The sequence below is a fragment of the Pteropus vampyrus genome, unplaced genomic scaffold (genome assembly GCF_000151845.1).
Source record: "Pteropus vampyrus isolate Shadow unplaced genomic scaffold, Pvam_2.0 Scaffold6, whole genome shotgun sequence".
Lineage (NCBI taxonomy): Eukaryota > Metazoa > Chordata > Mammalia > Chiroptera > Pteropodidae > Pteropus > Pteropus vampyrus.
Window position 1 is genome coordinate 11,901,223 of NW_011888787.1, and position 27,360 is coordinate 11,928,582.

Sequence of the window (27,360 nt, forward strand, 5' to 3'; positions counted from 1 at the left end):
ATTTGCATCACTATTATTACTCATGGTAGTAAGAATAGTAATGCAAATAATCAAACTAGAATAAATATACTCTATTTCTGTGCCAGAGATAAGAAAGAAATCAATAATTATTCCTGATATTGATTATGTGGTATCTTCTCTTATTATATATGATGCCACCAGCAATATTTCTTCTTAGTCAAGAAAGGATAAAATTCTTTTGTTTATCTAATCCCTTTTCTTATTAACTTTTTTGGTTGCTTAGGATAAGTGTGCTTTTTCTGCATGTGCTGAGAACACAGAACAATAAATAGAATGATTGCCATTCTATTTATTATTGTGGTTGTCCTAATCTAGACTAGGTCCATTTTTGAAGTCTCATAGATCCAGAGTTGATTAAATCCCCAATACTATACTTCTTCAGAATATATAAAGTCTTTCCTTTCTGGATAATGTAGTATAATATTATGATTATCCTGGTATTAATTTATATGCTCTATTTTATTGTTTTTAAGCTTGTATTTATTCGGTGGGGTATGTAAAATTTTAGAAATTAAGGTAATAATAATCTCATCTCATATTTGTTCTAGTGAATCAAAGAGAAAGTAAAGCATTTGTAGAGTTTGTACAACATTTTTTATGCTGTCTTACTAAGCTTCCCCTAGTATTTCAAAGAGGATAAACGCAAGTACTTAAAACAAATTTGTAACAAGAACCTCTTTTCTCTCCATCTCTCTCTCTCTCTCTCTCTCACACACACACACACACACACCCTAGTATCTAAGGTTTCTTTGCCATTCTGGACACTTAAAAAAAGAAAGAATAAAACATCTTCAGAAATACTCATATTTTTCAAGGTCTGAGTTTCCACAAGTAAGAAACACATTGAGAAAGAATCAAATGTTTCTTTTAGGTTGAATTATTCAAGAGAGGTAGACAATGAAAATGAGTTTTCAGTGGGAGTGTAAAGATAATTAGTCCTAGAGTATGAAGTTGCACGAGATTTACAAAAGAAAGTTTGGCATTTCTGCTTGCTGTGTAAACCTTTGTCCAGACGGCATATCTTACCCCACATTGGGAATGGGATTGAAGTTGTGTACTGCCAGACGGCGGGCAGTAGAAAGAACTGAGGTCACAGTAATCTCTGAGTTTGGTTAAATTTAGACAGAACCAGGGTATGAGGGGCAGTCAACATCATTGCTCAATCACAACTATTTGAAGCTAAAGGAGAAATGGAAATGTAGAAATAATGATGGACTATTTTTCAGACATCATGTAAACCCATTTTATTTTTTTTTATGTTTCATGGGGGCAAAATCTCAATATTGACTGAATTGAATTTATTGCCAGCAAGCTATTAGAACCTTAGAAGATATTTAGTTTAGAAGGATGAATCGATATAAAATTTCTTAAACTGGAATATTAAGGGGTAAAATAAATACCAGTTATGTATGAGAAAAACTGGAGATTGTTAAAAAGCTTTGTGCAACATATATTTATGAAGCTAATTACAATATTTAGAATTGGGAGCAGTTAATTTTTAGATAATGGGTATTATCATGTTGGAGAATTAATGGATAGTGGGCACTCTCATAAAGCCCTGTGGATTTGGGAAACACCAGTGGTCTGAGATGAGACTAAGTGTGAAGGAAGCTTACAGAACTGTGAGAAGATACATAGTGATTAACAGAATGGTCAGTATGGGATGAGAAATTAGCCTTTTCAAATGAGTTTCTCTGTGATTTCAGATCAGTGCTAAATGGGGGCATAGAAATGAATATTTAAGTCCCCTATCTCAGACTCTGAAGTTATTTCAAAAATAACTTCACTATTTCTATCTGAAAGAGGGAACACACACTAGCCAATATCCCCAGTTTCTTTGAGAAGTGTTTTTCGAAATGCCTTTTTTGACCCATTAGAGAATCATAAAATCAATTTAGAGAATCACGAGCATTTTTAAAAATATCAAGTGAAGTACAATAGAATAAAATGAAATATTTAATGACAGCACGTGTAGTTAGAGTCTGTATTATTTTATTTTTATTGTATGTATTTTATATGCCTATAAATACATATAAATTTTTGTAATGGATCACATTGAAAACTATTTCTGACTATAGTTTAAATCAAATGAGTTGGAGACCTCTGTGTAGATTTCTCTGGAAATTTCCATATTCTCAAATTCTCTCTTGAATATCATTTTTATATACTAGCTGAAATATTATGACTATGAGTAGGGAAAACTGCTCTTCCAATGAAGAAAATGGTAAGCTCTCCCAAACTGATGATTTTTGAAGGAGATAAAAATTCTGGTTTGTTGAGGACATTTGGATAGAATTCACTATTAGCAGAATGGAAATTATCTGAGGTTATGAAACACTAGCAATGAGGAAATGGGTTGAAAATCTCAGAGTTTGAAGCTATTTGATTCTTAAAATTGTTCACTGCTATGATTGAATGTCTCAGTAGTGTAGGATAAGTTTCTGATTAGGTCAGCTTTTTAAATACCAACCAGAGGACAGGTTAAAATGTTTCTACATTGATTCAAAAGCTAGACACTTTGGTCACTGTCATTGGCCAGAGGAGGCATAGATAGACTCAATGAGTGTGGCTCAGGCTCAGCATGAATAAGCACTGGGAAGGGCTGCTCTGAGTAAACTCTCCACCGTGAACTCCACCTAGGGGAAAATGACCCCCTCCCTCCAACTGTTTTCAACTTTAAAAGCTCATCAGAGAAAGGAAGGAGGGGGAAATGGTGGTTCACTCCAGGAAATAAGGGAGTTTGGCATGTGAGATGATTTTAGTGATCCAAATTTGTACTCTATCTGCTCAAACAGATGGGAACTTGATATAGCAACTGAAGGTTCGACTGTTGCTTTATCTTCCATTAAGACGTGGAAATATGCTTCCATAGACCCCTTGAGATCTCAATATTTTGGTATCTAGATAACACCTTTGTTCACCATCTTAGAGTGGCCTAGGCTATAACACAGAATAGAAGACTCTGAAGAGTATCCTGAACCATCAAGCCTATAAAGGCTACTGCTCAACTACAAAGAAGGGAAATATTTCAAAGATAATGGTCTAAGATTTCAGGGAAATAAGGGTATTTACTTTGGTTTGCTGGTAGGGCAGTAGAAAAAGCTTCTAGGGCTGAGCCTGAGATAAATGGAGAGTAGTTTAAGAGCCAACTCTAAGTCTGTTTGAAGCCTCAGGTCCCACAAGTAGATAGTAGTTTTCAGAATTCCAAACTAACGTCAGTATCGCCAAAAGAGCAATAGTAAAGATGGTAACGATCATTCAGTACAAATGGGGGCACTTTCCCTGGTTTTCTGTCATCACAGAAGCCTAGAATTTTGTATGATCCCATGGAGATATTGTGGTGAGGAGACCCCAAAATGACTAATATTGAATTTCTTACCAGCCATGCGAATAGAGGCACAAAGTAGATTGTTTGATTTAAAATAATAATAGAATATGAAAGTTTGTAAGCCCTAGTGTTGTCGTGTGAGATCACACATGAACAAATACATATGCAGGTAACACATAAATTTAAAATTAATTTATTTTAAAACACGTTTAGTTCTCATTTCAAATATATTCATACATATTAGGTTCAATGTAGAGTTTATGGTGTTTGTAATATGCTATATTAAAGAATTCTTATTTTAACTTTAGGATTTTTTTGTTTCTAACTATACAAACTATCACTACAAATAATAAAAAAATTCACTTCCCACTTTATTTCTTTAAATCTAATTACATCAGTTGCACCTTCAAAACAATTTCAAACAATAATGATGATTGTCTTATTTCTGACTTTAATAGGAATGCTGGGAATGTTATGCCATTAAAAATTGTTTTTGCTTTAAAAAAGTACATATAGATGTATAATTTTTTAAATGCCTTTTTGTATTATTTGGAGATCTTTATTTGACCTTTTAATTCATGGATTATAATTGATTCAGTTTTTGCTGTATTTTCTTTTAATGCACTTTTAATCTTTATTTATGATCTCTGTATTGAAAATAATGAGAAAGAATAGGCTGTAGTTTTATGCTGGATAATAAACAACTTGTAAGTATTTTTTTCATTCTCTATGCTGTGGAATAACTTAATTGCAGAAAATTAACTGTTTCTTTAAATAAATATACTTCCTGAAAATAGTCACAAGATATTTTTCTCCATCGTATTAGAAAGAAAATATTATTCTGCATCACATATGAACCCTAAGATTCAAACCAATTTCCCAAAATATAACTAAAATACAAACCTATATAATAGTAACAAACTGTCTGGTTAAGATTTAATATGTTTAAAACACTTGATTTCTAATCACTAAGCATTTATATAGTTTTTAATAATTGTTTTTCTTCCATTTTAATCACTTTTCTCACTTCGATTGCTAACTTCTCTATAATTTTCTTCAACACTTTTTCAAAAATTTGTGTACTAATTGCCCAACAAAGTCACGTCGAAAGCATGATGGACAAGACACAATGGCCGTATCTCACCAGCCATATCTACATGTCATTCTGACAGTCTACCAATTGTATTCGCATTGCAATTCAATGCTTTTCCTGCACATCATTTTCATAAAAGTATTTTACAGGTTCCGAGAATGAAAATATACATTTTTCTTATATAATCATTGACCAAAAACTTTCTATTGAGAGATAAGTACATTCTCTGAAATTTGGATATTAAAAACCAAGAGGATTTACATTGGGAAAACATTAAATAAAAAGTTTTTCTATTCCTGGGGAGACCTATATATAATTTTCAAGTCTTTTAAAAGTTCCTATTCCAAAACAAATTTTGATATTTATTGTTGGTCTATTGATTGAATTTGTATTACCTTTTCTAAAGAATTCTCCTGTTTGCTGTTCTTTACATTAATATAATGAATTTCAGGACGTTTATTATTGATAATCTTAAGACATTGTACATTGTTTCATATATTGATAAACATAAAGTGTTTAACAACCAAATATTATCAGTTTTTAATAACTGACAAAATTTTAACTTATTTAAATGTTATTATGAAAAACAAGTGTTAGTGGTAAAAGGCCAATGGTAGTATAAAATCTGTGCATTTAAGGTAGTTTTAGTCAAAAGTAACAGAAATCAAGAACAAAGTGAAGCTTATTGGGACAATATTGACAACTCATGTGATCTAAAGCTTTAGGAAGCGTTGATACCAGGACAGCTCCAGAAATCTTAACAGCAGAGGTGCTGGGACTTCCTTTCGGAACCGGAATTTTCATTTGACTTGTGTCAACAAATTCTGTCTCTCTCTCAGTTCAAACTTCTAAGTTCCTAGATGGAGAATCTGGACTAACAATGTCAGTTTTCTACTATTGCTTTGGTATCTGATGGCCACTGTGAGTTGGTCACCAGATAGCAGTGTGGCCACCATGGAACTGTTTCTGTGCATTAGTGACAGTAATCATAGCGAAGGGAATTTTTAGCTGCTTTGATGTTCTCCAAAGCTAGTGTGTTACATTTATATCCTTTTTTAGAATTATTTGATACATCCACTGTCCTCAATAAAAAATAATAATTTTTAAAATTTATATTTAATTGCTAATTATTTAATTTTATTTAGCCACAAGTTTTTCAAGACAAATATCCTACTTGAAAATTTTTTGTATCTTGAGAAGATGAATTAGAAGATAAAATCAGCCATTAGAATATTTCAACAAGGAAGTGCCTTAAAAAATACTAGTATTAATAAATATAAATGAAAAAAATCAGTTTTAAGTCTACATATAAAAATATCGAAAAAGCCATTTCTTCAAGCTGTATATAAATCTTTAATGTGCATGATTGCATCCTGAAACTGCATTATCACCACTAACCGAATCTTTATTTCTAGGAGTTAAAGAGCATGCAATTCTTTCAGTTAGTTACCATTAGAGAGGAAGAAAAGCTTAATGAATTGGTAATGGTGGCATCATCTTACAAAGCTAATATAAATATGAGCATATCTCAGAGATATTGCCGGTTCAGTTCCAGACCACTGCACTAAAGCAAGTTGTAATCTTTTTGATGGTGGAGAGGCTTGCCTTCGATTGAAATATCTTTGAAGCACAATAAAGTGAAACTCAGTAAAACAAGGTATGCCTGTACATACATACCTTTTGGTAGTGCCAGCACAACAAGGTCTTGCTCCTTACTGACCTCGATTGAAGTGAGTTTCTATGTAGTATGGCAAATGTCCAAGATAGGGACCACAGGGGCAATCTGTTGCACAATGATGTAAAATTTTTAAAAATTTGACTAATGTATTCTAATAAATTTCTAATAAAAATTAAATTACTTGATAAAATTTTATATTTACTCTTCTGTCTAAAAGTTTGTTCTATGATGATAATATTTGACTTTGAAACACCTACTGTGGCTGAGTATTGATTTTAATCCTCAGCCGTTCAACAGTTCACCAAGAAGCAACAAAATATAGCTCTGTTATATATCAAATATTTTTAAATAGTGATTTTAGCAAGGGAACATGGAGACTTAAATGCTTCCTGAAAAAAGCCATTTTTGATTGGAAAGTTTCTTCTTTGACTCAGGAGCAGCTTAAAGATATACGAAAAGGGATTAGTGAGCAAAAAAGAATATGTTCGGTTTATATTATCTATTAATTCTGGTGATTATTTAGGATGTTTGAGGTAGATGCTTAATTTGCTTCACATGTTTTTGATTACAATAGACCTTTGGAATCTGCATTTAACATTTGACGCTGACTCCTGATGAAGACCCAAAATACATATGTAGTAATTTTTACTGTGAATAATAATACCTACAACATTAAAATGACATTTAAAAATATGTAAAGTAAAATATTATATAGAGCTTAACATAAATTTCAATAACCTTGACTGAAAGATTTAGTCTATTGTGTAGGTTAATTAAGCCCCACCATTTACATCTTAATTAGTACTATTGATAAATTTGGTATTTTAAAAAATTATTTGATAGTCTCTGAGAACATCTTATTATTTGTTGTAATTTATCTAAGGTAGGTCTATGTCCTTATGAAGTTTACAACCTAAATTTGGAAATTTGGAAATTTAGGTTGTAAACTTCATAAGGACATAGACCTACCTTAAAAGAAGTGTAAAAGAGCACAGAGTACTGTTTTGCTTGGCCCAAGAGTTACAAGGAGAAGCATGGACCGTGGAGCTCACTTGTAGTTCTTCACAACTTACTCTTTCTTGTAGTTTCCTAAAACTTATAATAAGTCCTTCTGTTCCAACTTATCTTGAAGACTAAGTCCCATGGAACAATTCATCAAATAATAGAATTCTGTCATTTTTTCTGTAGGAAATAACTCATTTACCAAATCTTATATTTATTAAGTAGTTTTTACTTATTTTTTTCTAAGCCTTTTTCTGAGCTACAAACTACAATAATTTATCTTTAATGACACAGGTACAGTCTCAGACTTGTGTCTTTAGGCAATTTTGTCATTGTGCTAACATCATAGATGTAGTTACACAAACCTAGATGGTGTAGCTTACTACACATGTAGGCTATATAGTATAGTCTATTACTCTTCGGCTACAGCCTATACAGTTTATTACTGTATAAAACAATATGAGATTAAATCAAGCTTAAGAGAAAATGATGCAATCAAGAGATACTGTAAACAAGAGATGTATGAGGTTGCTACTCACATGACATTACTGTTTTACAGCAAACTTTTTTTATATAAGTAGAAAGAGTATACTTTAAAATACCATTCAAAAAGTACTGTAGAGTAAAAACATACACTAGTGACAGCCATTTATTGTTGTGAAGTGTTATGTACTATACATAATTATATATACTATACTTTTATATGACTGCCAGTGCAGTAGATTTGTTTATACCAGCATCACCACAAACACATGAGTAATACATTGCTCTATGAGGTTACAATGGCTATGAAGTCACTAGGTGATGGGAATTTTTCAGCTCCTTTGTAGTCTTATGAGACCACCATTGTATATGCCATTCGTCATTGGCCGAAATATTGTTATGTGGTGTGTGACTGTACTTTAAATTTTCTTAACACTATGAATTTAACCATCTAATGATAATTTATGACATACCTTCTTTATAGGTTAGGATTAAATGGGCTTGTCTTAAACTAAACTAAATAACAATATAAATTCCTGGGATTTCTTATTATTTTTACTTGAGTCATATGCTGAACCAACTATCATTGCCCAATAGTTGATGAACCCAGAGTGGGCTATTTGCCAAATTTAGAAAAGAGATAATGGAGAAAGAGGTTGAAGACTTAGATATGAGAAAAAGAAACTCTGATCTGCCATGTAATTTGCATGAAGGTAAAACTATTTTTATTTTTTATTTACTGTTGTATATACAGTTTTTAGTTGAGCGTCTGGCTAAAAATAGATGTTCAATAAATATATTGGTGAATGGATGAATGAATAGGCAACAGTATTCCTTAACATAGTTTACTACACTTGTTAGGTACTCTGCTATTTCCTAGGGATACAGTGTTAGACCTTGAGGTCAGTGATACTCCAAAGTATTATTAAATATTGCAACTTTGTTTCATATAACTAATTAGCATAACTTAAGCTACTCTATAGTTCCTCAATAAATATTTGTTTTTCTAACTGCACTAGAAAGTCTTTGACAAGACAAACTCGATGGTTTCTACTTTTTTGGAGTTCCAACACAGCAAGTAAATGTTATTTTAATTGAATCTTGTTTGAATACTAAGAGGATGAAGATGAAACTTTAGTAATCATTAAAGGGTTAATTTACTGGAATAAACTCCAGTCTTGATAAAGCTATATTTTTGTAGGATCTGATATATTCAGTTCTTATAGTTAAATTAGCTACTTTTTTATGTCTGTTTATTTTACCTTGTGAGTTATTTATTTGGTAAGATCTAGTGGTATGAGAATGAATAATTAAATGGAGTTGCAAAAATTACAGAACATTTAAATAAAACTTTTACTTCATAGGTGATATATATTTTTGATTAATTTATTTAGATGATTACAGCATGTAATTTAAAGTGTTCAAATTCTTTTTATCAGCATGTCTGTTCTTTGACAGTGATGAACTGTAGGCTGTAAGACATGTGCTCCTTTCTCTATACTGCCTGTACCTTTCATCAAACCTCGAGTAAATCGGTGTTCAAGTAACACCAGATTTCTATTTATGATTTAATCATGCATTAATTACACATGTGGAGATTAAGTTATGAGTGAATTTTTTCATTCAACATTTTGTGCCTCAATAATTTTTTTCTAATACTTTAATCTACTTTTTGGAGTATTTTTACAGTAGTGAGAAAATACATTGTTATTGCCAATTAATGGTTATATTGCATGGTACTAGGTATAACTTTATGTTTAGTTTTAGTTGAGCTATGTACTACTTTGATTAAAAATATTTTCCTAATATTATGAATATTTTATTCTTAAAAAAATAGAATAGCCTATTTATAAGTAGAAATTAGAATCTTGGTAAGGGAGGGCTTTGGCAAGTCAGTTATTTTACACAAACAACTGAATCTGTGGGAGGGGACCACACGAATCCTGCATCCCCTTTTGAACCCACATAGTAGCATCCTCCAGGGAAAGTCACTGACTGAATATTGTTTAGATGACAGCAGTAGGGTGCATAGTAACACTGCTCCTCAAAGGAAGCATCACCTTATCTGACCTAGTCTGGGAGTAAATGAGGCGCCTGCTTCAGCCAGTCGACGATAATGTCTTCAATCATTTCCATTTTTTAGCATTCAGAGCCATTTGAGGACAGCTTTTGTTTGTTTATTAGATCGTCACAGAATATATTTTGTTGAAAATGTATTATGAACTTGGTCTTTAATTGGACCTTAGCCTCTGACAGTATATGAATATAAGGATTTCTACGGTTCTGTGATGTATTGGTTCTGCTGGCATACATCAGTTACTCGAGGGATGATATCTCACAATATGCTGCCTGAATCATTTGGTAAAGTAAAAAGGATTATCTTTTGGCTTTCCAATAAATATTTAAAGAATTGCCCTTTGCACTTAATTTTTTCTGAGACATTAAATATATATTTTTTCCTTGTAGCTTTTTAATTTAAAGAAGTGAAAACTCCTATTTGTGAAGAGAACCATTATGCAGCTTGAAACCTAGGTAGCAATTATTTTGTTCCATTTATGGAAAATCATTCTCTTAGTGAAATATTCCAATGTAAAGAGCTATGAAGAACATTGGGTTAGTTTTGATTATATGGAATGTTCAGCTGTGATTCTGTCCATCTCGTCACTGAAAGATGAGTGGTTAAGCATATGCCAGTAGTTGCCAGAGTCAACACTCATATTTTTCTTTCCATTCTGTGAGAAGAACTTCAAATGTTATTATTCACAAAAGTTTTTACTGCAGCCTGTTGGTCTGGACTAAAAACACGCTTAGTCCATGCCCTATTATGAATTTCAACCTGGAAAGGTCAACTGTTAGGTTTATCACAGTGTTTATGGGGTGCTGATTATTTACTTAACACCGTAGAGTAACTGAGATATTTTTCAAATTTGCAAATTAGAATGCATTAATGTTACAGTAATTAGCAATATAGAATCATTATGGTTTATCCATTAGAGCACATCTTTTTCATGGCTTTCCACTCATATTTCTATATAGAAAAGCAAACTGATATACTTAAAAATCACAATTATATATAAGTTGTGAGTAGAAGTATTCATTTCTCAATTTTCCACCTTTGTTTTACTTTTATGTCAAAACACTTGATTGATTGTATCATATTGAATGCAGCTTTCTAGCCAATTAATTAATTTCAAAGAAGAAAGGAAAACTGATTTTTAATCATGAAGTTACTATAATGTCTTATCTAAATTTACTGAAGTAAGTAATAGGGAAGGAACTTTTCAATAAAACAAAATACTTTAGAAATACCTGTTTTTTAATCTTGAAAGACTAAAACATCATATCTTTCCCTCATTTCTATGTATTCAGTAATAAATTAACAAGGATAGAGATACAGAGCAGAGCAATATATTGTCATAGTATCCAGAGTTAGCCAACCTCCAGAGTCTTAGGGACACAAGACTGTCCTTATTTCTGACACCAACTGCAAGTTCAGGAATTTTCCAAAACTATCCTCAGTTTTGATAATTTGCTGAAAAGACTTGAACTCACAGAGGCATTTATTCATGGTTATATTTATTGCAAGGAAAGGATATAGAAAATCAGCCAGAGGAAGAGATGCATAGGACAGAGTTTGGGAGGGATTAATTCTTCACTGTACACAGATACCATTTTAATTTTCATTTCGGCAGGTATAAAATGAGGCAGGGCAAATGTAGAAAATATTTAGACAAAAGTAGAAAATACTTAGGACGGAAGAACAAGGGAATTAGCAAATACTATGTAGTGCTTTTTTGATGTTTCGAATTATGAGATTTAAAAGTAAAGGGGATATTATTAATCAGCTAATGGTCCAAACTCCTTTATTCACACATGAGAAAATTCAGAGAAATGAAAATAATTAGCTAGTGTCTCATTGTTTATGGAAGAGCAATGACTAGGATTCAGGTTTCTTTATTTCTGTCTTTATGTAGACCCACAATCATTCTCATTTTGGGGTGGTTTTAAATAGCATGAAAGTGTTCTAGATGGCATTTTTCCTCTAGTGGTTCAAGTCACTGAGGCATATGTTCACAACCACTTATAGGAGAAAGAAGTAGTCTTTACTATATAGCAAAGATTCCAGGAACTTGGAAATAACAACAACAACAACAAAAACAAAACAAAAAAAATGAAAGGAAACTAATGGAAAATAAAAGTTACTAGATCAAAGTCATTGAGATATAAGATGATGTCTTTATATTTCTATGAAATTCTTTAAATAAATAAATATTCAATGTTATGCTATGTTATTGTTTGAAAGAATGCCTAACACTCAAAAGTCACTAGTATTAGGAAAACTAAATTGAAGAATACTTAAAAATCAAAATGCATTAAAGTTAGGATACCTGATCTGTAGTCCCAGTTTTATAAGAATAGCTATGTAGTTGTGGTAACATTGCTTCTCTGAATCTAAGTGACATTAGGGACAAAATGACTTAGTAACTTACTCTTCTGGAGTCATAGAGAGAGTCCTTTAAGGATAAAATGGAGTTTTGTACCCTCTCTCTAAGAAAATGCATAAATGGACTTATATAAAGAATTTTCATATACTTTCAATGAGTTCAAGGTATTTGGTCCACATCCTGAAACCCAGTTCAAGAAATTCTATGATTTGGTGATTGCCAAGGTATCCTTCAGGATTAAAATTTGAGATTGTTTCATAACATGTTACCTCAGAATCTTATGTGAATTCAATTTTTTAAGTGAAATTTATACATACAGCATAAAATATTCAATTCTTCTCAGAACTTACCCAGAAGTACTAATTCAGAAACACAGGGGATGGGATCCAACAATCTGAGTTTTAATGTGCTCTCCAGATAATGCTGGTGTGTGGCCAAGTTTGGGAGCCACTGGCTATAAGAATAAAGTGAGTAGCACTGAAAACAATACCTGTGAAAGGCCGGGTAAACTTGATGGTGCTATAGGACAATAATGTCTTTTAAAGGACACCAGAAAAATAAAGTCACCATCACATATGCCATGTTAGCTAACTTTAGATCATTTGTTGGCATGTAATAGTTTATAAATTTGCGGTATACTGGTTATTAAATTGCTTTCAGATATCTTACCTTATTGGTTCTTATAATAAACCTTTGAGTTAAATAACACAAAATGTTGTTCTCAATCTCTAAGTAAGAAATCTCAAGATTTTGTTAGTTTTCCCAGCTGGAGATGGTATTAGAACTCATCTTTCTCTGGGGCTTCTTTCTTTGAGTTCATTTTCAGGGAGAGAGACTCAAATACATTTTTATGAATAAAGATAGTACTGTGAAATGAGTGCCAACAGAGCTATGTACGAAATCCCATAACAGCACTGAGCATGGAACCTCAACTTGTGCCTGAGAAAGCCAGGAAAATTTTGTGAGGAAAAGACAATTAGTAGCTTTCTGGAGGAATTCAGCCTGGATTTTTGCAGAATATGATTTAGGGCACTGAAATAAACTCCAATCCCACAAACAGTAGGATATCCAGTATATCCTACTTATTATGGCCAAGATATTGGGCATCTTGAGCCCCAGATGGATAGTCAGTAGCTACTGAGGTGTTCAGAGATGATGGGGAAGAAATATGCTATTTAATCATCTGATAGCAATACACTTTATGGCTGTCATTAACCTCTGCAATAATATTTATTGTGGTTTTTCAATATGAAGGTTATAGAGCTCACTGCTATGAACCCAAGTTACAAGAAAAATATTTTTTCATAATCAATACTTTGTGCATTAGTGTCTCCATTAAGTTGTGTTTCCTAAACCTTAGAGTATATTAGAACATGTTTTGAAATTAGTTGAAAAAAGAAGATACAGAGTTGACCTCTATGGATTTTTACATTTACATATTTGATTTATTTAGAAAATTTTCCCTAAAAATCTTCTTCCTCTAGTAAATTCCAATTTAATTTAATTCGTGTGAACTATGATGCTAACATGTGAGAGTAGCCATTTACTCATGAGTGAGCCCAGCCAACAACTGTATCTTGGTAACTATATTTCAACAATGCCTCCTCTCTGCTTTCTATTTTCATAAAATAATAAGAAAAAAATAACTTGGGGTGTGTGCATGCGTGTAGTACATGAGAGAAAGAGAAAAAGAAAAAAGAATGAAAGAGCGTATTGCGAGAAAAAAAAATGTTCCAAAGAAAATACATACTATAACTTTCTCATTGATCTCTTCACTTTATTTTCAGCTTATTGGCGTCTGTGTCTTTTTCTTATCATAAAAATTCCTTATGTATTCTCAGAACTAGTTCTTTGTCAATTATATATGTTGCAAATATTTTGTATTCTGTTATATTTTCATTTTCTAAATAATCTCTCTGTCATGCAGAAGTTCTTAATGTTAACATCATCAAATTTATCAACCTTTTGCTTTAAATGCTTTTAACCTCATTTGAGAAATCCTTCCTTATCCTGAGATAAGATATTTTCTCTTATTATCTCTTGAAAGTTTAATAATTTTGCCTCTTACTTAAGTCATTAACCTCTCTGAAATTGATTTTTATGTATGGTATAAAGTCATGAATCTTCTGGTTAATTGGTGGCTATGTGGGAAGACTGGGCCAAGACAATACTGGGGCCTAGAAATCTCTGCCTCATAGCCACAGAACCCAGAATCATTCTCATTATATTTAAGGTAGAGTGGACGGTTCTCACCAGGTAGCATTAAACTATACATGTGACCTGGACAGACCTGGACTGAGCAGATTCCAGGAATTCTCAGCAAGGAAACCCTGGTCTTTTCCTTGCAATAATGTAACCCCCAATTTTACAAAGTGGAATCTTCAGACTATATTAATGGCGTTATGACAAGCTCTCACCAAATTTATTTAGTGTTTTTGTATCTATGTTCATTGATGAGATTACTTTATGATTTGTTTCTTATCTACACTCTTCATATTAAGATTTTTCAATAATAATAATAATAATAAATACAAAGTGCTTAATATGTGCTACACTCCCCTGAAAGCACATTATATACATTAACTCATTCACTCTTCATAACCATTTATGAGATGTGTGGTATTATAATTCTCATTTTATAGATGAGCATAGCAATGCACGCAAGTTAAATAAGTTGCCCAGAAAGAAATAAAAAACAGAGCCTGAAATTGCTTGTGAAAAATTGCAGTTATGTGTTTCTTTTATATTTGGTAGGGTCCAACTCTCAATTTCTCCATTTGTTTTTTTTTTTTTTGTGGGCAAATTTACCACAGATTTAATGTTTGTACTGGTCAACGAACTATTTAGAGTTTCTATTTTGAGGGGAGGAGGGCAATTTTTTCTGGAAATGGCTATTTTAAATATTTTTTCAATAGTATTTTTTATCTACATCATCTTATAATCTTTTCAAATTTTATAACATCTCATCTTATGTGTACTTCTCATATTTTAAAAATTTATTTATTTTTATTATAGTGACTTTGGTTAATGAAATCCAGTAAGTTTCAAGTGTACAATTCAATAGTAAGTCATATATATTTTGCATTGTATGTTCACCACCCATAGTTAGATTTCTTTCTGTCACCACATATTTGAACCTTCTCATTTTTAATGTATTCGTTTGTACCATCTCTCATTTTCTTGATGAAGTTTTGATATGTAACCTGTTTATTACTAATTTGTCTGTTGACCCATGAGTTTTTTGAAATATATGTATTAGTTTCCTAATGTATTCCTTTTTTTCTTTTGATTATTGGTTTAAAACTCAGCTAAGCTGTGAATAGAGATTGTGAATTTTTAAAAATGGTTGAAATTTTCTTCCTTGCCAAATTGTCATCAAGTTTTGTAACTGTTTCTTGAGTATTAAGAAACAATGTTTTCTCCAACTGTTGGGTGTACTGTATGACCACTATTTTTTTATCTTTTCTATTCTTTTTTCTTATTGAATACACAAGTTATGAGAAAAGATATGCTAGAATCTCCCACTATGATACTGGATTAATTTGTTTCTCCTTACAGTTCTGTCTTGTATCTTCATGTATTTTGTGGACATATTATCTGGTATATTCAAGTTTGTAATTTTTGCTTTATTGGGAGACTGAAATTTTTATCATGATGGAGTTTTCTTTTATATCTGTAACTGCTTTTTGCTTTAAAGTTTATTTTTTTGATAATACAGCTGTGCCAGTTTTACTTTATTTGTATGAACCTGGTATATCTTTTAATTAGGTCTTTACTTTCAAACTTCCTGTGACATTATGTTTTAAACGTAGCTTTCACAAGTAGCCTGTATCTGGATTTAGTTTTTTTTTAATTCATTGTGATAATTTTTAACTTAATTGTAACATTTTGTCCATTTTACACTGGCTATAATCACTAATATTTTTAAATTTATTTCTAACATTTTATTTTTTCTAACTTTCTTTTATTATCCTTTCTTACTTCTTTTGAATTAATTTTTATCTTTCCACATTGTTTTGTTGCTTAAATTAATGGTCATGGATTCTTTTTGGGAATGTGCTGGGGGAATCATTAAAATGCACTGACATGGTATTTAAGGGTTCTTCCTCATGGCTATTTGACTTTTCCTACATTCATTGGATTCTCAGACTGAGAAGTGGTTAATATTCAGAAATCGGTTAAGGGATGGCCATTTTACTGGAGAAGTTTCCACAGGCTCATGACTTTTCATCTTCATCTTGTATTCATTGAATAAACTAAGCCATACCCTTTTTTGGCTACTCATTTATCTTGTCTCTAGGTACATCTGATTCCGACTTAGACCTTCTTGCTATTTATGATAAATATGATTATCATGCTTCTGACCTTTAATTAATATCAGTTGGGTTCTTATTTAAGGATCCCAGGATCTCTGTTGGTATCAGGATTCCAGATTTACAATAAACCCTGCTATAGATGGCAACTACTATTGAATTTCTCAATAATGCTGATGGCTTCTCACTTTATCATTTTAATAAATGGAGCTCTCTCATGGAACATAGATGGTTAGTGAATTTCTTGTCTCATGCATCTTATCCACTCTAACATGTCTACTTCTCTGAGTCTTTTGATCACTTATTCCATCACCTGCTATGGTAGCTATAGTATATCTATATCACTTTGTATGGGCCATTACTTTTTCCAAGCTTCCAAGAACCATCTACACAGTATGTTGGCATAGTTTCCCAGGATTCTTGCCCAGGTGTTTTCTCCTGCATCACCCTGCATCTCAGAAAACTGCTCCCATATAAAAGCTATATTACATACTCAGTATCTATTACATACATTGCAATGCATCCATTATATATGTTGGCTTATTGTTCCCTTCCTCCCCTAGAAGGTCTCGTACTTACCCTGATGGGTGAGTTAACCAAAATTATTTATCAAATGAAGAAAAGGAGAGATGAGGAACAGATACTTGTATTGGTACATGTTGTTTTACAAAGCAAAGTTTTCTGTATCATCTTTAACATGGAAGATGCTAGACTTTAATTGGAAAAAGTGGGCTACTTCTGTAGGATATATCAGGAGAATCTGGAGATTCAGTATATTTGACTGCATTAATCCAGAGTTTAGTCCAAATCTCAGTGTTCTAAAATTCCTCTAATTAGGAACCTGACCTTGGCATAACAAACCAGTTGGACTTGACAATGTTAACTTTCTTTGAACTCTGCTACCCTTATAATTAAGTTCTAAGCCTCATCCATGGCATTTTTTTGTGTTCCCATGACAGGAAATAAGAGACTCTTTATATGATGGCAACAAGGCCATCAATTCACACTTTGCCTTTAACTGGTGATTCATTACCCTTAGCCTTTTATTGTCTTTCACTAATGTATCAATATTACCTAGCAATACTCATCAGATTTTATAGTCCTTGTACTTAATATTCCCACTTCACATCCCAAACACCTATAATACTGAAACAGCTAGTGCATCCCCTTCATCTGGTATGTCATTCCAGTTCACTGCTGCTATAAATTTTAATGATGGAACTGATACATCATAATAGGAGCCATCAGTTGTCCACTTACCATAAGTGATGGTGTCTTCATTGCTAGCCAGCTACTGGGGATCCAACTACAAACCCTTTTTAGAGTCTGCTTCTTAGGACAACTTCTCATATCAATTTGCCTTACATTTTATTTCTCAGGATACAGGCCCTGAAATGGAGGTTGAATGTGAGATATTTATTTTGGAGTATGGTTTGAGTTATCTATTGCTACATAATAAAATGATTTAATGATATAAGAAAAATAATCATTTCATTGTATCTTACAATCATGTGGGTCAGGAATGTGGACCGATCTTGGCTGAGAGATTCTTCTGCTTCATGTGGAGTTGTCAGTAGTCCATTGAGGGTATATTCACTTGGCAGCTAGCCTGTCTGCAGATCACTCCCATGCCTGATGTCTTGGCAGAGAGAACTAGAAGACTGTGTGTTGGCTGAGCTCCTCCCTCTTTCCACTTAATCTCAGGACCTCTTAAATTTCTCAGTTCTCTTAAAGATTAGGCCTAAACTGGCAGTGCTCTTTCCACTGTAGTCTGTTGGTCAGAGCAGACATAGGACAGCCCGGATTCAAGGAGAAGAAACATACGCCTTACCTCTAGTGGCAAGACTAGCAAAGAATTTGTGGCCCTTTTAATATGTTACAAATACTCTTAGGAACAAGGTGTATTAGGGAACAAGGGAAACAAGATTGGAAAGAGGGAGGAGTTAAACTGTAATGCAGTTGGAACAGAGGCCTCAACTAATCCCAGGGGAAGTTAATCCTGGAGCGAGACCATTTGAAGTTGTCCTGAATTATGGCAAGGAGGTCAAGTTTGTGTATGGCTCCCATGGGCCAGTCATTTGATATGAACTGTTCTTGAGGACGGGAGGCATGTAACTTTGTTTGAGAAAGCTCCCATTGGTCCAGGGCAATTCTCAAAGAGAAATTTAGTTGTGAGCCATTATCAGTCAACACTGCTGCCAACTAAGCACCTCTGTCATGAAGGGGCAGTCTGGGTAGTGCATCACAGCATCCATTACACATGTCAAGAAATAAATTGACGCTACAAACAACATTATAATGAACTAAATTAAAAATTAAAAATAGCAAGATACAGTATCAATAATACAGAAAATTAAAATACTGATATAAAGGAAAGTGTTGAGATAAATCCAATGTACACATTTTATTAAAAAAGAAAGATGTTAAAGAAAAGATGATTCAGTAAAGTATAATTAGTGTCTCTCAAGGAAGAACTCAGTGGAACAGAAAATGATTTCTAATATATTAAGAACAAATTAGGAAAGAAATGATTCTGAAGATTAAAACAGCTCGTAGTATGTAAGAAATTTTATCACAGGCTGCTGAACATAAAGACATATTTTTTTTATAAACTTGCATTTCAGAAGTAAAAATAGAATTCTTTACTTCTAGTAAATAGAGGCTTAAACTGTTTCCCATTTTTCTCTAATACATCTTATAAAAATAAGACAAAAAAAAATCTCTGCAATTTCCTTTTATATTGAAACTAGAAAGTGGACATGTCCCCATAGTTTGTTGTTGTTGTTGTTGTTGTTGTTTAAGCGTAAAGGCTGCTAAAAGCAACAAAGATTGTCATAAAACTGAAAGGATTGCAAGGCATAAGACACACAGGAAAAATGGAATAACAAAGAGATTCAGGAGCAACAGATCTCAGGAAAGGCCAACAGGAATCAAAGGCTGTGGGATCTGGGAAGGACAAAGTAGGAAGTGAAAAAACAAATGGGTCAAAGTGCATGAAAGAAATGTATAGAATAGGTCAATGGATAAGTGTTGATATGTCTTTTAAAAATCCAGTAAAACTATACTCTCTAAAAGAAACTCCTGCAATAGCTGGACAAGAAAATTTTAGTTTATTCCATAGTAAGAAGCAAAATTGAAGCTAACCTGGAATTGACACAAAACTACTAGAAGAAAAAAGTGGGAAAGACTTCCCCAAAGGACACCTCACAAAATGAGAAATAACAGATGGAAGTTCTGACCAAATGTTTTACCATGGATTAAAAGTTAAAAAAAAAAAAAAGGAAGAAAGAATCATTTCTATGAAAGAAGACCCAAAGCGAAAACACAAGATTTTAGGGCCAATGTGGTGAGAAAACAGGAGACAATGAAATGTACATTGGCGAACCAAGAAAAAAGTAGAAAGAACAAAAAAACACAAAAGTGAAGACAAATTGGAAGGAGAACAAGGCAACATAAACACTGAAGATCATACAGAAAGGGATCTCGAGTATAGAATGAGAAAAGAGGAGTTAAAAAAAAAATGATTAAAGGGGATAGTTAGATACACAAGAAAGACAAAGGAGATCAAATGCACATAATTGGAGTTCCCTAAGAAGAAAGCCAAAATAATGGAACAGAATATAGAAACATATAATTCAAGAAAACATTCCTGAAATAAAAGAAGTCTTAGACCTACGTTTTTGAAAATACATGTCATATGTCAGGGCAATTTGAACCAGAAAAATCAATAATAAGATACAGTTTGATAAAGATTGGTTCTTAAAGGATCCTTTGTAAAGCTAAGCCAAAATATCTAGTCACTTAGAAGAGGGGAAAAAAAATCAACCAGATTATATATTTTCCTCAGCGATATTTAGCATAGACAATGAAGCAATATTTATGTGACAAACAAGGGAAAACATATAAGCCAAGTTGTGCTTCAAGTGAAAATTCAACATACGAGTTGTTATGGACACACAAGCACTCAGGGATTATTGCTCCCCAAAGTCCTTGTTGAGGAAACAGCTTGCAGGTGAACCTCAATCAAACTAGGGGTAACTGGAAAGCAATGGCAAAGTCATAAACTTTGACTATATTTTATTTAGGACCAAGTTCAGAGGAAATATGGAGCTGAAAGTGAAAAACCAAATATAAATTTTATGTGCTTTAATAATAGAAAAATGTTAACCACTTACAAAATGAAACAGAAAAAAATAAAATGAAAAGTAGAGCACGTCAGTTACCATATCTGAAATACCTAGGAGTCCTAGAATATCATTTCAAATTTACAATATTAATTAATAGATAAATAAACCTAATGAATTCTACCAATGTATCCTGGGTTATCTGTTGTAAAGTGGCATTACTGCTACTAAGTCTGGAAACTCTTTCCCAGATTCCTCTTCATTTTGTGGTACCTGGTCAGAGTTGCTCAAAGACAGGAACTCCTGGAAGGCCCAGAGTATGGAAAGGAAGGAGGAGCTATTTATTTTTGAAGGCCTTTGTGGTCAGAAAATCTATTTTGTTGAGTTTTCCAGCCTCTATAGGCCACCTGCCATCCTTGGCTCTCGGCTCTTGTCTCCATGTTCAAGCACAGCATCTTCAAATCTTCCCCTTTAAACCGTATTTCTGTGCTTGTGTCTCCTTCTCTGACTCTGACCTTTCTGCCTCCCTCTTATAAGGACCCTTTGATTATATTGGGCCCACTGGAAAATACAGAATAGTCTTTTTATTTTAAGATCCTGAATTCAATCACATCTGCACAGTCTCTTTTGCCACGTAGTATAACATAGTCATATGTTCTGGGGATTGGGATGTGGCTACCTTTGCGGGGGGTGGTTCTTTAATTTATTAGAACCTTAAACATATGAGGGGGAAGCTTTTTGAATTTATAACTTCAATAAATTAATACTAATTTTAATAATGAGTTAACTGCAAATTTTTTTTCTGTGCACAAAAGCCATTCTCAGGACCACCAGAAAAACTCATTTTGATAGTTGCCTTTCGTTTGACTATTTATGATTATTTTCTTTTGCTGGTGCTATTTGTTTATAATATGCTTTAGATTCTTTTTTTTCTGAGTTCTGTGGTAATAGAAGTATAGGATCATCTCATCCAGTAGCTCATGGATGAGTGAACAATTACTCTTAATGTTCACTGACCTTGATAAAAAATATCTTATAATAGGATTCCAAGGCTTTGTCGGCATTGAGTTTAACTTCATGCATATTTTTATTTTTAACTTTTTGATTTTGTTTTTTGGTGAATCTCATAGCAGTAAAATTTAATTACCTCATTTTAAAAAACTGAGAGAAGTATAAATAAAATAAATTTAAAAACCTTGGTATGTGAGTTATTTTAATTAGAGAATTTAACCTCTTGTATATGTTAAAAGTAGAAGAGTATGCTAAGTAGAAGAGTTTAGGCTTACTTCTATAACTTTATTTGATGCATTCAGATTTTTGTGCTGCTTTAATGGTTGATGTTTTCCATTGTTCACTATCTGGAACTGATTTTGCCAACCGACAGCCAACAATTCAAATCTATTCCTTTTTAAAATTAAGCAATTAGAGAAGATCAATGGGGGAATCAAATGTGTATTGTGCTTTACAAATTTGGAAATTTCACATTAAAAATTCAGATTCCCACCATCTTTTGATAAATAGTGAAATCTGGCAATACATGTGTGAAGTTAAGTAATTTCTCCTACTTTGGAGGGACAGGGGCACTGCCCAGTTCAACATAATCTATTCTTAAGTAGCCTCTAGTGGCCCAATTTAACCCATTTTACAATTAGCTTAGCCCCTGAAGGAACTTGAAAATAGCACTCATGTTTCGTTTACTTTTGTTTTCAATAGTTATTTGGAATTTAAGAAGTTTATTTTTGATTCTACAAGGACTTGTATTTAAACTTATCAAATGCTTACTTCAACATGTAGTTCTCCAATTATCAAAATACAGTAAATTTAGCCTTAATAAGGAATTTGAAATGCCTGTCTCACCTTTCCTGTAAGATGCTTCAGTCTGTTCTATTAAAGTGAGATCATGGAGACAATTCCTACAATAGCCTTCTAATTAGTCTTCCTGAGACCTTGTAGTCTATTACCTGTAAAACTATGAAGTGATCCTTTTATCCAGCTTTATTGAGATGTAACTAACATATAACATTGTGTAACTTTAAAGTATATAACATGATAATTTGATACTCATAAACTGTGAAACAATTACTATAGTAGGGTTAGTGAACACCTCATCACCTCATATAATTACCATTTTCTTTTTGTGGTGAGAACATTTAATGTGTATTTTCTTAGCAACTTTCATGTAATACAGTATTGTTAACATAGTCACCATGCTATACATTACATCTCTAGACTTATTCATCTTTTAACGGGGAATTTGTACCCTTTGACCAACATCTCCTCATTTTCCCCACCCAACATTCTACTCTCCATTCTTTTCAAAGCTAAGAGATCATATCACCCCCCTGCGAAATCTCTGCATTGCTGTTCCAACTGCCGAAGAACAGAATCAAAATTCCTTATGTGACTAAATTGCCCAATGCTATGCGGACCTTGAGTATTTCTCTGCCACAAACTTCTATAAACTCTCCCTTTCACTTCATTTCTCTCACAGTTGCCTCCTAATGCTCTGGAACAGGACAAGCTTTCTCCTACCTCTGGTACTGGGAACTTTCCAAAAACTCTTCTCTGAGACTTTTAAAGGCCTGTTCTCTCATTTCAGTCAAGTCCTTGCTCCTTAGAAATGCTTTTATGAGCCCATCTATCTAAAATTGCAGCCACGTCCTTATTTTTCCTATACTTAGAAGAGTTCCTGTACATGGTAGGTCTTCAGCCAATTTTTATTGAGGTTATTTGGATTTGTATTCAATTTTGTTAATCTAATGTCTTTACGTAATCTCAGTATTCATCACTAGCATTTTCATATTGACATGTTTTTATCACTTGAATTGTATCATTTATTCTTTTTCTTTTCCAAGAAGAGGGATTGGCTGCAATATTTTCCAAGTCTTTATAACCTAGGAATGTCTTCTGTTGCTTTCATATGAAAACAATAAATTGGTTGATGTGAGATTTTCAGTTCACAAACTTATTTCATTGAAATTCTGTATGCAGAAGAGAAATTCGAGGACAGTCATAGGTCATTTCTTTATTTCTGCCTGCCTGAGTGCTAATGCTTCATTTTGGATTTGTTTTTCATTGCTTTTTTGGGTTCATAAAGTTAATCTTTCTGATTTATAAACTTAAATAATATGCTATGTGACATGAGTTCAGAAAAGCTGTTTCTTTTTACTTTTTTTGGTAAAAACTCTTAAGATTTATTTTTAGCAGATTTTAAGCATACAATACAGAATTACTAACTATAGTCACCATATTGTACACTAGATCCTCAGAACTTATTTATGTTGTACCTTTTGACTAGTATCTCAGCATTTCCATTTTTACCACTCCCCATTCCTTGGCAACCCTCTACTCTCTGTTTTTATGACTGTGCCTTTTTTTTTTTTAAGATTCCACATATAAGTGATACAATAAAGTATTTTTCTTTTTCTTTCTGACTCATGTCACATAGCATAATGCCTTCCAGATTCATCCATGTTGTCACAGATGACAGGATTTCCTTCTTTTTATGGCTGAATATATGTCACATTGTCATCCATTCATCTGTCAATAGACACTTAGATTCTTTTCATATCATTGTGTTGTAAATAATACTGCAATGAACATAAGAGTGCAGACACCTCTTTAAGATAGTGATTTCATCTCCTTGGGATATATACCCAGATATAGGATTGCTGGATCATATGGTAGACCTATATTTAATTTTTAATTAATCTCTATATTGTTTTTCATAATGGCTGTAACATATTTTTGTAACATCTTTTATGTTTGATGTAGTCCCACTTGTTTTTTTTTGTTTGTTTGTTTTCTTGTCTGTGCTTTTGGTGTAATATCCAAAAAGTTATTGCCAAGACCGATGTCAAGGAGTTTTTCCCTTATTTTTTCTTCTGGAAGTTTTACAGTTTTAGACCTTACATTTAAGTCTTTAGTCCTTACATTTAAGTCTTTAGTCTATTTTTAATTGTTTTTTTTGTGTGATATAAGATAAGGATCCAATTTTATCCTTTTGCATGTGACTATCCAGTTTTGCCAACACTGTTTATTGAAGAGATTATTGTGTATTCTTGGCACTTTTGTCAATAGTTGAAATACATATAAATAGGTTTATTTCTGGCCCCTCTGTTCTTTTGATGTATGTGTCTGTTTTTATGACAATACCATAATCTTTTGATTACTAAAACTTTGTAACATAGGAAGTGGATGCCTTCAGATTTGCTCTTTATGTTCAAGATTGCTTTAGCTATTCATGGTCTTTTTTGGTTCTGTACAATTTTTAAGATTGTTTTTTCTGTTTCTGTAAGAAATGCCAGTGGGATTTTGGTAGGGCTTGCACTGAATGTGTAGGTTGCTTTGAGCAATATGAACATTTAAACAATATTAATTCTTCCAACCCATGAGCGTGGAATATTTTTCCATTTATTTGTGTCTTCTACTTGAATTTCTTTTATCAATGTCTTATAGTTTTCAGTGTACAGATTTTTAACTGGTTAAATTTATTCATAGATATTTTATTATTTTCGACGCTATTGTAAATGAGATTGTTTTGTTTATTTCTTTTTCAGATAGTTTATTGTTAGTACATAGAAATGACTGATTTTTTGTAAGTTTATTTTGTTTATTACTACTTTTCTATGTCTATTATCAAATAGTTTTGGAGTCCAGAGTTTCTATATGTAAAATCATGTTAATCTACAAACAATTTTATGTCTTCCTTTCTGATTTAGATGTTTTTTATTTTATTATTATTATTATTATTAAATTTTGTTTAATCTTTATTCTATGCCTAGTTTGAAAGTTTTTGTTATAAAAAGACATCGAATATTTGTCACACTTTTTCTACATTTATTGAGATGATCATTTGATTTTTATCCTTCATTTTTCTATGTGGTGTGTCACATTTATTGATTTGAGCATATTGAACCATCTTTGCATACCACAGATAAACCTGGCTTGATCATGGTGTATAATCTTTTTAACTGATGTTGGATTTAGTTTGCTAATATTTTGTTGAGGATTTTTACATCTATGTTCATCAAGGATATTGGCCTGTAATTTTCATTTCTTGCAGTGTCCTTCTCTGATTTTGGTATCAGGATAATGCTGGTCTCATAAAATGAATTTGGAATTGTTCCTTCTCTTTCAATTTTCTTTTTGAGGGAATTTGAGAAGAATTGGCATTAATTCTTCTTTTAATGCATGGAAGAGTTCACCAGTGAAGCTATCTGTTCTTCATTGGGAGATTTTTGTTACGGATTCAAACTCCTTACTAGCACAGTAATTGGTCTGTTCAGATTTTCTATTTCTTTATGATTCGGTCTTGGTAGAGTGCATGTTTCTAGGAATTTCTCTATTTCTTCTAAGTTATCCAATTTATTAACATATAATTTTTCATAGCAGTTTATAATGATCCTTTGTATTTTTGTAGCATCTGTCGTAACCTTTAGTTAGTCTAAGAAAAAAAGAAGATGCAAATAAATAAAATCAGAAAAGTTTTTTTTTTTTTAATTGCATTTAGAGAAACACCACTGATTCCATTTTCTCCAGTGTCAATTCTGCTTTGTGGGCTTTATTTAGATATTTAATTTTTAATTCTCTTTCAAGTTGTCATTATTTTTGTCAATTACACTGTAATTCTTTGTCTAGGTTAATTTTTCCTTATGAATTCCAGTATCTTTTATAGAGGCATATTTTTTGCATATTTTTAATGTACTAAATAAATATTTTCTACAATAATTTTTATTTCCTGTAGGTTATAATTTGCAGAAACATATATTTATTTGGAATATATAGGATAATTTTCCTTTTGCAATATGCTATAAAAGCTTTTATAAGATCTCACCTTTTTTTTTTTTTTTTAAATTCAGGCTTTTATAGAGAAAGATATGTCTAGAAAAATAGGCTCTAGTATTTATTCAATATAAGTGTTACTTTAGACTCTCTTATAATGTCCTTGTGCTAAAAGCTTTTTATTTCTGTTTTTGTCTTTTTTTCTTTTAGAACCACAGCTGGAAGACAAGTTGATAGACATATGTCTCACTTCAATGACTAGTTCCCATCGTAGATTTTTCTAGTTGGTTCTTTTACACCGAGTGAAATTATTTCCTTTGCTAGAGTTCCTCTCTTACAGTTTCAAATGGAATAGCAGTTCTTCATAGAAATGTCAATATAAAGAATACAACTAATATAGATTTTCTAAAACTAAAACATTTACCCCTAGCCTTTCTCATTTGAGTAAATGACAGTTGCTTAAGCCAACAATCCGGGAGTTGTCACTGATTATTCTTTTACCTCACACTCAATCTACTTTTCTCTTTGTTCATTCTGCCAGAGCTTCCTTGGCCTTCTTTGTATGTCTCAGCCTGGCTAAGGCTACTCTTTAGAACTTTAGAGGTGGAAAGCTATGTCCTGCCATAAAAAAGGATTTTAAGAAATGCAGTTAAGATATCACAAACATCGAAAACTCTGGAAGACAAGATTTGAGAAGAAAGTGTTCATCTTTATTATTGAATATCCATTAACTTACATAGTCATACACAAGGGATAATAATTAGAAGGCTGATTTACTATTACCACATATAGAATTTCCAAACCAATAGAGGGATAAGACTATAAAACCATATGGTATGTATATTATAAGGTAACCTGTTCCATTCTTTCATATTATTATTACTGTTTTTGACACTGCTACAGGAAATAAAAAGACTACTGGAATGCATACCAGGAAAAAGTATTCCCACAAGGCTTTGCAAAATGAAAGTCGGAATCTCTGAATAGAAACAAATTTCTAAAAAATAAGCTTTCTGTTCTCTATAGCTAAAATGATTCTGTTAAAAATGAAATACATTTTATGCATTTGATCACATTCATATTTAAAAA

General features: G+C 32.4%; 1 long non-coding RNA gene across 1 annotated transcript in view; it reads left to right on the forward strand.

Annotated features, from left to right (window-relative positions):
* LOC111745283 overlaps positions 1 to 26,739 on the forward strand; it is a 70,856-nt gene extending 44,117 nt beyond the window's left edge. The window contains exon 4 of the long non-coding RNA XR_002782579.1: positions 26,482 to 26,739. This is a non-coding gene — a long non-coding RNA (uncharacterized LOC111745283). The remainder of the gene's footprint in view (positions 1 to 26,481) is intronic.
* The last annotated feature ends 621 nt before the right edge of the window (positions 26,740 to 27,360 follow it).